Below are 16311 nucleotides of genomic sequence, written 5' to 3' on the forward strand. Positions count from 1 at the left end.
TTTACCACCAAAGTATTTAAATATTTAGAGACAAAATAGAATTTCGACTAATTATCGAGGAATTTCACAAAAAAACATGTTGAATAAACATGTTTTCATTGGCTTTCTCACTTTAAAAGAAGCATGATATGTTATTTATTCTTATAGAGCGCACGTTTACCCTAGGGTGTCCTGGCGCTAAAACCGTCAACAGACAACAGTCCTGCTTAAAGACACTTAGATATTTGCAAATATTTCCTGTGATTAATAGCCATTGAGTGACTGTTGTCTGCCGCCTGATCTGTGAAGCTTTTTTAATATCAGCTGACCCTTAAAATACTGACGCTTTGATGATACATCAGAATAGGACGCGTGCAGATACCTTAGAGTGACAAGTGTGTGAGGGCATGAAGTGCTGAGGAGGACAAAGAGCCCAGCTCAGGGTGGCAGTGCCCATTGTGGGCTCCTTAAAGCATGGGTACTCGCAAACATTTGCACAGGGGCCACAAAATACGGTCTGTGATGTGACCGAGGGACGCATTGATGCCATCTGGGTGGCGGTAGAGGGTCTGGGTGGGTCAGGGATTGTGTAAGGAGGTCTAATTTTTTTTTTATAAATGGGCAAGCATTTATTTGCAGGTTAATAAATGCTTGTCCGTTTATTTAAAATTTCTTTTGAATATTAGTGCTCAGCAACTAGACAGCAACTCATGCTGCTGTTCCCAGGAGGGCTGCATGTAAACGTCCAGAGGGCCGCAAGAGGACCCCAGGCCATACATTGAGTATCACAGCCTTAAAGGGTTGAGATCGCCACGTAACATGAGCACCTCGCAGCCCAGGTGGCCAGGATCAAGGGGGCATGGCCGCGGGCTCCCTGGCACGCGTCCTGGCACTGCCAGTGTGCCGGCCCAGCCTCGGCCTCGTCCTTTAACATTCTGACCCCAGGAGACCTCACCGCTCCCATCTCCTATCCATACAGATACAGAGAGTTTTTTCCCTTTCTACCCCAGGTTTTGGGGATGTTGTGATTTTGGCTCCAGCCAGTGGCTCTAAATCTAAATCTGGAAAATTCTGAACTGTCTTCCTAGCTCTGGCCTTTCCAGAAATATTTGATCTGGATGGTTTGGTGCTTGTGTGGGAGAGTTCTGTTGATTCCGGCGTAGAGGCCGTTGCCGTAGTCCAGTCTGCTGGTTATGAGTGCGTGGGTGACGGTCCTTCTGCATTCGTGGAGTATCTACTTGAAGGTCTTCTGGAGGATGCGGAGGCAGTTGAAGCTGGTGGAGGCGACGGGGTTGATCTGGTAGTTTATGGTGAGGGAGGATGATGTGCATGGTCTGTAGGGGTGGGCGGACCCCTGATGTTGTCCCAGGACGAGTTGGAGGGTCCGAGGATGTGGACCTCGGTCTTCTCCGAGTTGAGCTTCTGCCCCTGACTAGTCTGCTGGCCTGACTTCAGCTGCCTGGGGTCCTGTTTTGTCAAGGCTGTGACAGCGTTTCTTGCGGTGTACCAGGGGTGTAGTCTTTGTGTTGTGGCCACAACTGACTCAGGCCTAGTCCACATAAGCTTGCAAGGAGACTATCACAGTTTGTTATTTTCATTCAGTCTTTGAGTTGCTTCCCTTATCCTGTTTTTGGCTGCTGTGTTTTATTTTCCAGCAGAGTTTGGCTCTTTGCTGGAGTTTTTGGGTTGAGCCCACAGACCGGAAGTGAGGAGCACGTGGCTTTTGCCAGGGTTCATCTCACGAGAGCTCTGAGGTCTGTTTCCCAGCATCATGTGCGCGAGGGGGCGGACAGAGTGCGGGCTCGGCCTCGAGGCACCTGTGCGCTCACACCCGGATGTACCGACGCGGAATGATGTCACGGGTCCAAGAGTAGCCACGCCTCGACAGCACAAGAACTGGGGTTACCAGCGGGGCGAGGCAGGGGTGCAGCAGCGGAAGGGGAGGGGGGTGGCTAGGGGGCTGACTGCTAGGAGCCCATTGACCGAGGCGGAAGTGTGGTGCTCCAGACAGGCCAGGGCTGGGGATGGGTCAGTCATGAGTAGGGTATGTCACTGACTCTGCCCCAGCCCTGCCTCCCTTGAAGAGCTCAGAGCCTGGCTGTTGGAAGGTCTCACCATTGAGTGAAAGTCCATATGTGCATGTTTAGGGGTAGGCCTGGCTGTAATTCACACATCTGTGGAATCCGAAGATACTGATTGCCGTGAAGTAGGGGCAAGAGCTCAGCTGAGGGCACCCCGGTGAGACCGGATTTCAACATGCACTTTACAGTGGGGGCATCTCAGCCGTTCATCCTTACAGGGCCTTTGCACTGAATTGCATTTCCTAAAGTGATGGTAAAAAAGTGATTTACAGCAGTACGAAACTGTACAAATTTGGTAGCAGGTGATACATAAAAATGCACATTATTATTCATGAGTGAACTGATAATGTACTGATCAGGCAGCGCTCAGATCTCTGATGAAAAGTAGAGCAGATACCAGCACTATATATATAGCCTTCCCTTAAGCATCAGATGTCACCCACCCCCACAACCCACACCATGACGTAGCAATCCCATGGAGATTCGACCAACCAACCAGATGCTGAAGAAACTGATTACAGATACCCTTTAACCCTAAATCATTTAGTAGATACATTCCCACCACTCATGGATAACTCCTCCCACCTGCTGTCCTAGAGGGGGACATGTTCGATGGTCGCTTCCCCAGACAAAACCATGCCCCCCTGCTGACCACCAATGAATCAGACATCCTCAGCCGAGGCACCGTCATCTGAAGGGGCATCCAGGGGCCGGAGTGAAACTCTTTCAACAAGCGACTACTAGAATATGTCTCTGGGCTAAACTCCTCCTAGGTGTCCATGCTGCTGCACCACCCACCCCAAGAGACGCTCACCACCACCCCTGGTGACGTGCTCAACCTTGCATGACACATCTTCAATGCTTCATCTTAGGGGCCATGAACATGGATGGGTAATAGCTTCATACCCCAACATCACTCAAGTCAATGATGATATGGACAGATGGAGCATTGGTCAGTAGGACCATCGACCCCTTCAGGAGGCCACGGACTCAGCCTCTTCTTCTCTAGAACCCTTACACTCCAGATCTCTGAAAGCATCTGTCCCTGGCCTGATCATGGCCATGTCATGGTCACACTTGACGATAAAATAAGAGCCAAGCTGAGCTGGAAGACAAACGTGAACCGGCGGCGGCCCGTCCACGATGGTCAACCCAAGCTCTTTGGTACGAGCCCTCGACACCATGAAAGAACTGCTATCGAAACCTCAGTAAAGTCTCCACCTGCCCGGACAGAAACAGCTCTACTCCTGAAGAGCCCCAACAAACCATTCACCAGAGCAGTAGAAATACAGGTGTGGCAACAACAACCTGCAGAAGATGAGACCAAAGGGGAGGTCCCTTGGATGGACTGGGTATGAGAAGCAGAAACATTAGACCACCGTGAATGCCAGGCACACAACCAAGCATGCTCGCCTCAAGACTAAAAAGATGCTGAGACAAGCCCAGGTCATGAGTGTGGTGAACTCTTCTAAAACCTGTTCCACTTCCCTAAAGAGGATTATTGATGGAAAAAAGGAGCAACACCCCCTCCTCTTTCTGAAGATCTCTCCGAATCTGATGCCCTTCTCTTGTGTTCAACATTATAAGCCTCATCGCAAGTATCACTCAGCCTCAGGGGCAAATTTCACATGTGGTACATATCAATAGCACAAGGGGTGGCATTAGCCGGGCACACGCTCTGCTCCATGCTCCAGATCCACCCTCATGGACTCACCAAGAGGTGATGGCATTCACTCTCACGGAAACCACTCTTGCAAAAGCCAAATAGAGATACTAGAGTCTTCACCAGGGACAGCCCCATCTCAAGCCTTCCTCGTTCTGCGGAGGCTCTGGAAATCACGGTGACCATCAGCGTACTCCCACCCGCAAACCAGCAAGGTGTTGAGTGACTTTCAGTCCTCTTTCAGATTCAGCAATACTTTATTTCCAAGAAATACATTCTTATAGAAATATTACACACATTTCCAATTCCTAAAAATAGCGAATTTTAGTGGCCTAGAACAGTCATGTTTTGCATCCTGCCGTGAGGCTGAAGGCACTCTGTTAACCCTCTGTAGCTGATCAAACCTCTTGTCCTATTCGGTGCATCCATAAATATAATCCACTGATCAATGCCTTGTTACTCCTTGGTATCAGGGGGCGGCTACTTCCTGTCCTACGTCCTTCAGTCCGACCAGCACTCAACAGGTCAGATTGTGCCTGTCCAATCTTAGACTGTCCAACGCCCGTGAAGGCCTTCTGAGTTCGGCCCTCTAGCTGTCTTGTCGAATTTGACTCATTACATTGCATATGAATACAACGCGTGCCATTACAACGCAGGTATTACTACGCAATGGCAATGACAACGAGATGCGTATATCAAGAGGGAGAGAGAGGACTAACTAGCTAGTCCAAATCCCCAGGGTTTATATATAGTATCAACCAGGATTAGTCACAGTGACCTGTATAGGACTCTAGGCTGTATTATCTCAGCAGGCACCTAGTAGGTGTTCATGAAGCCCTCACCCACCAACCTAGTTGGCATGCTTTATCATCGGGCCCACCCAGTGACACCTAGTGTGTCCCGGGTGTGCTACGACGCCTGATTACAGCGGAGCAGGTATGTTACCGAGAGTGCAGTGTGGTGAGTGAAGATGTGAAAGTTAAAACGGCCTAGGGTGATCCCAGTACCCGAGGGTAAATTAAATTTTAATGACTGGGTCTCCGTGGGCGGTTAAAAACAAGGCAGTGGGACATTATGGCGGTGGAGTTAAGACCACCTACATCCAGTGTAGGTCGACATGTTTCAGCCAGTGCCTTAATTATGCTGGCTTTCCTCAGGACCAAGGTAGTGGGTGCAATAGTTAAAATTATATTTAAGTGAGTGTGAACGACTAAGTGTCGCACTCGCTAAGGTGCTCTTAGTGTATGAGGGGATTCCCTCATCAAGCATACCTATACATATAACATGTAGGACAACCCCCTAGTTCAACAGACGCCCACGTACATAAAGGATACCAAACATCTCCTCAACATCATCCACAACGAACCGTTTGATGTACATACCCAACTACTGGTAGGGCTGGACATTGAAAGCCTCTATACCAGCCTCCCACAAGATGCCACCCTACAGGTACTCAGGGACATTCTTGGACAGACGCCCTGGACATACCATACACCACGTAAATTCATCAGGGACTGTGCTACCATCGCACTCAAGGATAACTACTTTGAATATGAGGGCACCCATTACCTACAAACCAACCGTACTTCCATGGGCAGTGTTTTTGACCCAATGTAGCCGGACTATATGTCCACCAGTTTGAACAGACCCATGTCATGACCAACACTAACCCCTATACTGCCAGCATTAAAACATGGCGCAGGTATATCGATGACATTTTCATCATCTGACAAGGCTCAAATCAAACTCTTGAGAGTTTCCTCACCTGGCTAAACAACAGACACCCCTACCTGAGGTTTACCAGCACCGCAAGTGCCACCACCATAGCATTCCTGGACCTCAACATCACAGTCAAAGAGGGGATCCTCACGACCACCACATATTATAAACCCACAGCAAGGAACTCGCTACTGCACTTTAACAGCTTCCACCCCAGACGCCTCAGGGAAAACCTCCCTTACGGCCAGTTTCTCCGCATCCGGAGAAACTGCAGCTAACTGGCAGACTACAGGAAGCAGTCAACCACCCTGGCACAGAAGCGTTCGGAACACGGCTACCCCAAAGCCATCATCACCAAGACCAAGAAGAGAGCCCGTAACCAGAACAGGGATGCTCTCCTAAAAACCACCATTAAAGACCCCCAAGAACAACCCATGACCTGCGTAACCACCTACAACACAGCATCCAATCAGGTTGCTAAGATCATCAACAAACAACTTGGGAAAAACCACGCTTTGCCTATAAAAGATCCAGCAACCTGAGAGACCAATTAGTGTCCACCCGCCCAAGGCTTCACAAAACAACGGGAAATAACACCACCCTCAACACTTGGGGCCTCCCAAAAGTCACGGGACACTACCCCTGCAATGACTGCAGTGTATGCCACCTCACCCGTCACACTAAAACCCTGGACCTAGAACCAGGTAAAACATGGACCCAACGACACCACACCAATTGCAACTCTCAAAATGTAATTTATCTCCTGACCTGTCCATGTGGCCTCCGCTACGTTGGCATGACCACGCGCAAAGTACGCACACGAGTGGTGGAACACAGAAGCACAATAAGGTGCAAAAAGAACATCAGTAAATTGACTGATCATTTCCTGAACCTCAACCACACCCCCAATGATCTAGCTTGGACCGTGATTGAACAGTTTAACTGTGACAGGCATGACAATGACAAGTTTCTTCTGAGCAAAGAACAGCGATGGATCTACCGCCTCTCTCTACACAAGCATGAACTCAATGATGCCATTCCATGGAACTCCCTACAAATGCTCTAAAATACCTGAACAATCAGAGCGTTTCTCTAAACTGCCCTAACCACGTTGTCTCTGCACTGTTTGAGTCTCACACTATCAGAATAATGTACCCCCAATTGTCTCTTTTTGAGACTCACCCTCAGAATGGGTGTGCCCCCACTGTCCCCCCCTTCATTACTTCTTAACCCTCCGCAGTCCAAAGTGATACTGGCACTACCGCGCATGCGCCGCCCACAGTCCAGAGCCTCGCACATGCGCGTTGAACAGCTCTCAGCGCACACGCGTCTCCTCTCCACACATACGCTCTAACACGAGCAGCGGCAGGAGAGTCTCTCTAACCTTTCCTCTCCAGGTGCCGGCACTTACGCTCAGTACTTAAACAACACGGCGGCCCTCACTCAGGTTCCGGACGCTGACGACGGCACAACAGGTACCCCGCAGGCTTTGACTGACATTCTTGTGAGTATGCTGTACATCACGCATCAACCGGGTAAGCGTTTCTCTCCATACAGGCTCTAATCTCTCAGTGGTCCCCTCTAGGGTCAATCCCCTTGCCGAGTCACTCCAGGAGGCATACCAGGCAAACCGCCAGCGTAAGAGCACCCTTTTACTTACGCTCTTACCACCGATGTGTGTGATGCTCACTCTTTAGCCTCACCACGCCATGATCTCCCGGATAAAATTCACTAACAGCACCACCCATGCTGTTACACTTTTGCCGTGCTATAGTCCTTCCTCCCCACGAAGTACTTATTAATCGGCCAAAATGTCTTGTGACCTCTAAGACATATGCTAACTGACTCTTCTGTATGTCTTGTCCCTGTCCTACATGTCTTGTCCTACATGTTATATGTATAGGTATGCTTGATGAGGGAATCCCCTCATACACTAAGAGCACCTTAGCGAGTGCGACACTTAGTCGTTCTCACTCACTTAAATATAAATTTAACTATTGACACACTACCTTGGTCCTGAGGAAAGCCAGCATAATTAAGGCACTGGCTGAAACATGTCGACCTACACTGGACGTAGGTGGTCTTAACTCCACCGCCATAATGTCCCACTGCCTTGTTTTTAACCGCCCACGGAGACCCAGTCATTAAAATTTAATTTACCCTCGGGTACTGGGATCACCCTAGGCCGTTTTAACTTTCACATCTTCACTCACCACACTGCACTCTCGGTAACATACCTGCTCCGCTGTAATCAGGCGTCGTAGCACACCCGGGACACACTAGGTGTCACTGGGTGGGCCCGATGATAAAGCATGCCAACTAGGTTGGTGGGTGAGGGCTTCATGAACACCTACTAGGTGCCTGCTGAGATAATACAGCCTAGAGTCCTATACAGGTCACTATTGACTAGTCCTTGTTGATACTATATAATGACAACGAGATACCATTACATCGCAAACTTTTACCACGACTATACCTTTACCACACATATCATTAGAACGCAAAGGCATGCGTGGTAAAGGTATACTCATGGTAAAAGTTTGAAAGGTAAGTGACTCTACCCTAAACCCTAATTTAGTACCTATGCACAACGCATGCAATGTAATGACTTGCGGTGAAACAGATGTGTTGTAATGGCTGTTCACCTGTCTTGTATGACCTCGAAGCCCACCACTTGTATGACCTTCAAGCCCACTACAGTATGCAGATACACCTAGCTTTACCTGATCATGGGAACAGCATTTGATGCAGCTAAGCCGACTCGTTTTCAAGGCCAGAGACAGAATATCCTCTGTCACTGTGACTAATCCTGGTTGATACTATATATAAGCTCTGGACTGTGGGCGGCGCATGCGCGGTAGTGCCAGTATCACTTTGGACTGCGGAGGGTTAAGAAGTAATGAAGGGGGGGACAGTGGGGGCACACCCATTCTGATGTCTTGTCCTACATGTTATATGTATAGGTATGCTTGATGAGGGAATCCCCTCATACACTAAGAGCACCTTAGCGAGTGCGACACTTAGTCGTTCTCACTCACTTAAATATAAATTTAACTATTGACACACTACCTTGGTCCTGAGGAAAGCCAGCATAATTAAGGCACTGGCTGAAACATGTCGACCTACACTGGACGTAGGTGGTCTTAACTCCACCGCCATAACGTCCCACTGCCTTGTTTTTAACCGCCCACGGAGACCCAGTCATTAAAATTTAATTTACCCTCGGGTACTGGGATCACCCTAGGCCGTTTTAACTTTCACATCTTCACTCACCACACTGCACTCTCAGTAACATACCTGCTCCGCTGTAATCAGGCGTCGTAGCACACCCGGGACACGCTAGGTGTCACTGGGTGGGCCCGATGATGAAGCATGCCACCAACTAGGTTGGTGGGTGAGGGCTTCATGAACACCTACTAGGTGCCTGCTGAGATAATACAGCCTAGAGTCCTATACAGGTCACTATTGACTAGTCCTTGTTGATACTATATAATGACAACGAGATACCATTACATCGCAAACTTTTACCACGACTATACCTTTACCACACATATCATTAGAACGCAAAGGCATGCGTGGTAAAGGTATACTCATGGTAAAAGTTTGAAAGGTAAGTGACTCTACCCTAAACCCTAATTTAGTACCTATGCACAACGCATGCAATGTAATGACTTGCGGTGAAACAGCTGTGTTGTAATGGCTGTTCACCTGTCTTGTATGACCTCGAAGCCCACCACTTGTATGACCTTCAAGCCCACTACAGTATGCAGATACACCTAGCTTTACCTGATCATGGGAACAGCATTTGATGCAGCTAAGCCGACTCGTTTTCAAGGCCAGAGACAGAATATCCTCAAAGGCCCAGAAGATATGTCCCTCTCATGTATGTCGGCTGACCCCTCAGCGTGCTCTTCAATTTCATCCACAACTTGGTTGTATTGTTTGACAGTCATTTCCCATCATTCTTTAATCTACTCAACCACCAAGCACACTTACACTTCTGTCAGTTTTGAGGCGCTCTTCCCTTCTCACGAGTCCCGCAGAGAAGCGGCCTTCGTGCCAGCAGTGGAGATGTCCTGACTGGTCCATTACAACTCCATCAACAAAGGTCTCCCTGAAAGGTGCTGCCAAAGAATGAAGGACAATCCTGGCCGGCTCATTGCTGTGCTGAGGTTTTGGAATCCATCCACCTGGAAGGCCCTAAGTTGGCTAAGAGCCAAGGAAAGTTTGTTTGTAGTTCAAGGTCATTGACCTTGATCAAAAACACTCCTTTATCAAACCCCAGGTTAGTGCTCCAAAGTCTTCAGTTCACACTGGTCACTCAAGACCTGAGATTGCTGAACGAAAACCTCTGTGATGCTCCAATGTAGTAGAGCCCTTTGGATACAGAATTTACGAAACTCCTACGATATTCCCCCGCGTCCGAGATTAGGAGGCAAAATACAGTTTTGAAGGGGTCTGACAAGCAGTCTTTTACGATCGATCTACACCACGACAAAATACCAGGAGCTGCCATATTCTATTGATATTTTATATCTCATCACCTCTCATGGCTCTTTCTTTGTCCTGAATCTGTTACTTTCCTTTAATAATGTATAGGATAAAGTACCCCGTGATGTACAAAGGATTTAGCATGTCACTGAAGAGGTCTGTCAACATATAGAGGAACAAAGCCAAAGGCTGAGTTCTTTTATAACATTATGGAACTTTGAGGTGACTTGCAATATCTTTATTAGGTAAGGCAGGGGTACTTTATTCCTTACTAGCTTACCCGTCGTGCGTTGCTGCGATCTCCGAAGAAAGGAAATTCAAGGAAACTTGTTATGATAACATTCAATTTACATTGTGTCATTTTTATTGAAACTTATTCATTTTAATATGGATATCATTTAAAAGTGTCGTTTTAATTCTATTTATTTATTCGAGTGCTTGTGGATACACGATTTTTTGTTTTTCCGTCTGGTGCGTACATCAGTATTTGAAAGATTATGACGGCCCTGGGGGGGACGATATTTAAAAAAATTTTATGCCAGAAACCTTCGTGGGAGTGTACGCAACAACTTCCCAAAGTTTCCTGGCGATCGGATGAATGCTGTATCAATTCTATTTATTTATTCGAGTGCTTGTGGATACACGATTTTTTGTTTTTCCATCTTGTGCATACATCAGTATTCGAAAGGTTATGAGGGCCCTGGGGGACAGATATCTAAAACAAATTTATGCCAGAAACCTTTGCAGGAGTGTACTCAACAACTTCCCAAAGTTTCCTGGCGATCGGATGAATGGTGTAGTAATGCATAAAGGACAAACAGACAGACAGACAGACAAACATTAGTTTTTATATATATAGATAATACATGGTCTCACCATCACCTTTCACAAAAATCGCTTAAATCATTGGTGCATAGCTCTTTCATATGGAAGAGAGCGCATGTTTACAAACATGAAGAGTAAAAGTAGAATCTCTAGTGAAAAGTCAAACACATAAAAAAGATACATATTTGTTGCAAACAGATATTACAATCAGTTTAAAACAAGTCACTTTTTGTAAAAGGGCAGTAGCCTAGAATTAAAAAAGATTTTAACTTTTCTATAGTTAGCTAAGGAGTGCAAAAATAATCACCTTGCCATAAATATTTCCTTTCAGCCTGTCACTGTAGAACTAGAAAAACAGAGCAGAAGAAAGAAAAGCAACATTTCCTTGCGTTCCTTAAACAGGTGCTTTAATTATGCTCTGTAACTGACCTGAGACGATAGAAGTCAACTGTAAAACAGCTAAAATCTGTAAATGGGGGGGAGTTTCCGGCACAAACTGCCCCTGGTGTCAGGAAATGGGGGCAGACTTGGTACACATACTGGCAGAGTGTCGGGCTTGGCAAATCTGAGAAAGGAGATATCTCAGTTTTTCGAAGCTCAATTAAACTTGCATATACAAGCTACTCCCCAACTGGTGTTGCTAGGAGTTCTGGAGCAAGAGCAAGCGGCTCTTCCCACGGCTCTCCAAATAGCTCCGGTTTTAGGTTGAGCCTTAGCGCAGCACGCATGCGCTGCTCTAAGGATACGGCCTCTTGCAGCTGACATCCACTTTTTACAAGCTTGTGCTTGTGTGGATTCTTCAGCATTATTTTCATTGGCCTTTGCATGCGTCTTAAAAAAAGACAGCACGCAATTGGGTAAAGACAAGCGCACGTCCCTCCTTTCCCAGCCAATGTAACAGCCCACGGCCTAAGGCTTGAGGTTACGCGCACGGGCTTTCACTGTTTTCAATTATCGTGCCCAGATGCGGGGCGCGATAATTGAAAACAGATGGGCTGCTCGCTCTCCCAAGCACCCGCGCACCACTTGCGGGCTTTCCTCATCTGTTGCCGCAGTCGCCACCCCGATCCCTTTGCTTGTTTTTAGTTTGTTTCCGCGCTATGTGTATAGGCAAGTTACATAACCATGATGTTCGGACGTAGCCTCCCCTGACCAGCGCGTGAGAGCTGTTTTATGATTTTCAAACAATGGGAGGAGAGCACGTGCGAATGTAACAAAAACATTACTGGAGAGATTTAGAAAAAAACTTTTTCAATCATATTTTTATTTATTTTGCTTCAGTAGTGGCGTTGTTATTATATTTCCAACTTGGACCTGGTTTGCATAGATATAGAGTCGATTTAATTTAGGATTTCGCTAATGTTATGCCATAGCAACATTCATGTATTCAGTGTGATTACATGTAATTGCAGAGAATAAGTAAATACTATGGCCTAGGGTGCTTTTTTTAATCTATTGTGAGAACAAGCCAAATCTGCGTTTCTTATATAATGGCCAATATTGCACTGTGACTATGTTAGAATCTTTTTACCAAAGGTGATTTTTAGCTCTAGGCTTTTTGTCTACCTGTCACTAACAAACGGAGAAAGATTACACTCCCTATCGGCATAGATAGCTCTGTCACTAAATATTTATGTTTAAATGTAACAGAAGTTGTTTTCAATCCATAACTAGAAGATGAGGTAGCTGAGGTAGACAGGCTTTTTGATGTTGTCTTAGGACGACACTGAACCAGACAATTCGCCTGGGGGATGGCTCAGTGAGCTGACCTTGTGCTGCTGACAAAGGAGATCAAAAGTTTGAATGTAGACACAGCGATCTAGGTCTTCTATCCTTGCGGGGTGAGTCAATTGAGTACCAAAAATTGTGTTGTAGTAACATCTGTAACTTATAGCACCGAGAAACATCAGAGGTTTGATATTAGCGCTATATGAACCAAGCATTGGTATAGCCAATAGGTCTCGCCTTAGGGACCTTATAAGTGTTTAGCCATGCAACAGTTGATGTTGCACCAAGGATATTGTGCTGCATAACTAAATACGTATATGGTCCCAAAAGCGAGACCTATTGGCTATGCCAATGCTTGTTATTTTTAGCTATGACAGAATTGAGATTGTGCTCAGCAAATGCTTGGCTTGATCCGGCACCTCCTCAAATTTAGTCACCGGCTGGCCCGGCTAATCTCGGTGTATCGGATTGAGGGGGCTCTAGATGCACATAAAGGTGTCCTAGCTAGGAAAAGAGGTCTTCAGAATTGGACCCCTTCGAGGGAATGGGTTCTATCTTAAGGACAGGAATTAAATACATGTTATGTACGTTTGATATGTCTTGATGCTACTATGTTATATATGTAAGTTTTGTTATATTTCCGGCTACTTACTCAACCTGTATTTGGTTATCTGCTGTTCTTGCTTTTTATATGCTTGGATGGGGGGGGGGTGGGGGGTGGGGGGGATGCAATAAAGACGGTTTACAAAAATAGAAATCAACTATAATAGGTTATTATAGTTGAGTTGCTATGTGATTGCGTTATACGTGGCGACGGGGTTCATCACAGGTTGCCTATATAAAGAAATTGGATGCTGTCTTACTGTGGTTGCAACATCCTGTGTGTTACATCAGCCTTGAAGCTGGAGGTTGGCTTTGTACCAGTTCCTGGGAAGCAAGAAAGTCTTTCCTCAGCCATAACCAGCCCGGACCTGACCGACACCGTGTGTTGAGCAATGCACCATCTCCTATGCCATATAGAGGTGCCTGGTCCCTGGCAAACTGCAAATGAAACAAGGAGTCAGAGGGTCACAGTACCATAGGTCCTTCTCCATGTCTGCCCGGGTTATACAGGGACCTCCTGCCTTCGGTAAATCACTACAGCCCCACACTTGGCATAAGAAAGGATTCTGCCCGCAAGCCAATCTCTCGTTTCTGACCTGGTGAGCCCACTTCTTGTATTCCTGGCATCTAATGAGTGGGTAATGACCCAAGACCAGGAGCACCAGCGCCGTGGGAGCCAGCAGGATCAGCACCAGGGTGACCAGGAGAACAATGATCCCAGTGAGTGAGGCGAGGATCACAAGCTCCAGGAAGACCAGAAGAACCAGGGAGAGGACCAGGGCCTGGCGGATAAAGAAACCCAGAAGAACCAGGACACAGAAGAGCAAGAGGGTCAGAACCAAGAAGACTTTGAGGACCTGTACCAAGAAAAGCAGGTAGGATATGAGATGGAGAATCAGGAGAAGGAAGAGCATCAGAGTAAAACAGAATACATTGACTGACTCTGATTGGCCCTGCCCCTCATGACTTTCTACAGCTCCATATTTATTGGATCCCACAGTCAACTCTTTCAATCTTCAGCACTGACTGTTAAAACTAAATACCAGTGCAAAGCCAAAACCTTTAGTGTCTAGTGAGTAATTCAAGGATTCCTCTCAAACCAAATGGAAGTTTCTGATAGTGAGCTACTATAGGTGGCCCTACCCGCGTGGGCACCGGATGGCGCCTATAACCATACCTGTGCTACTGGTGACCACTCACAAGTGCTGGAATTATCTTCATCTTCAACATGTCACACACTATCTGCTGTCATGTTTTCCAAAATCTTGTAAAAAACCACATGATTGACAGGTTTGCGGATGAGTTTCTCCTTCAGAAAGGGATCTATATTTCGACCGCCTGTTACAAGTGCCTTATGGCGAAAGGCAGAGCATGAAAACGGATGGGATATCAGTCACTTCCACCAAAGTCTAAATTACGCCTTTGGCCATTTTCACAGTAAGTTTCTCTCTCTCTCTATATATATTTATTTCTCTCCCTCCCTCTTTTTCTCTCTCTCCTTCTCTTTCTCTCTCTCTTTCTCTCTCTCTCCTTCTCTTTCTTTCTCTCTCCCTCTCTCTCTCCTTTTCTCTCTCTCTCCTTCCCTCTCTTTCTCTTTCTCTCTCTCTATTTTTCTCTCTCTCCTTCTCTTTCTCTCTCTCTTTTCTCTCTCCCCCTCTCACACCCCTTCTCTTTCTTTTTCTCTCCCTCTCTCTCTCTCTTTTTCTCTCCTTCTCTTTCTCTGACTCTTTCTCTCTCTCTCTTTTTCTCTCTCTCTCTCTCTTTCTCTCTCTCTCTCTCTCTCTCTCTTTCTCTCGCCTTCTCTACGACTCTCGCTGTCTCTTACCCGTGATTCCCAGCCACCAGGGCATCATACACAAAATAAAATGATGAACCCTGCATCCTGTTCATTGTGATCCCAGTCCTTGAAGCCCTAGCCCTGTTTGTGGTCCACCTAGGCCTCGTTCTGTTCCAGCTCCCCTTGCTCCTTTTAGTCTGAACCCCCCTGATACTGCCCTCCTCTTCCCTAAGGTTCTGGTGCTCTTGCTCCAGTTTATTCTGGCCCGCTGCCTCTCACTCTGCTTCTGTCCAGTTTGCCTATGTCCCCTTGGTTCTGATTATTTTGGTCTAGGGTCATGTTGCCCTGCAAATCTGGCTGTTATCCTTCTGGTCTTTTTCATTTGGTGTTCCCTGTTTTGTTACACCTGGTCCTCATCCTCATGGCCCTGGCCCTAATCCCTTTGATCCTCTTTGTCTTCCTGGTCTGGATCCTCCTGATTATGGTCCTTTATACATCCTACTTCTCTCAGGCTGTGTTCCTGACGCTCGTAGGACTGGTCCTGTTAAAGCTTCTCCTGGTCCGCTGAGTTATATTCCTTCTGGCCCCACCCGGCACTGGTCCTCTTCTTCTTACTTGTCTGAGCCCTCCTGGTCCCACTTGCCCTCCTAGCCACCGTCCTCTTAATCCCCCTCCTCCTTCTGGTGGTCCTGACCCTACTGGTGATCTTGCTGGTCCTCCTCGTCTCCCCTACTCCTCTCCTCCCTGGTCTGCCTGGTTTGAACTACCAGCCTGACACTCAGGCTTTAGTTTTTCTTCTAAGTGGTTTCCAGATTTTATGCAAGATGAATGGGATTGTGCCGGGCGCGAACAGGACCTACCCACTAAAACACCAGGGGCCAGATGTAGGAAGGCTATTACCGGTCGGTAACGGCGGAAATGAACGAAGTTCGTCCGTTACCGACCGGTAATAGGCTTTTCTGCTGTAGGGGCCGAAATTAAGGATTCGGTAATTTAAGGAATGGGTAAATTACCGATTTCTTAAATACCGATTCAGTAAATTACCAAATTCCCAATGTAGGGAGCACTTAAATGAGTGCTTATCCCATGTTAGGATTCGTTATTTACCACCAACTACAAGTTGGTGGTAAATAACGAAACCCCCCAAAAAGCAATTTTATGCAAATTGCTTCAGTGCCATGATGCAGACATACATGCCCTTAGGGCATGTAGGTCTGCAACATGTGCACCCATACACAATTGAGGGGTGCAACAGGGTGTCAAAGTGACACCCTGCCACGCTTCAATGTTTTCCCCCTTTTACCGAATCGGTATTTACCGATTCAATAATTGCCATTCATTCCTATGGGCCTCCAGGAATGAATGGCAATTACCGAATCGGTACATACCGATTCGGTAAATACCGAATTTTACAGATTCAGTAAAATTTACCGAAACATTACCTA

This window comes from Lissotriton vulgaris, chromosome 11 (genome assembly GCF_964263255.1).
Source record: "Lissotriton vulgaris chromosome 11, aLisVul1.2, whole genome shotgun sequence".
Taxonomy (NCBI): Eukaryota; Metazoa; Chordata; class Amphibia; order Caudata; family Salamandridae; genus Lissotriton; species Lissotriton vulgaris.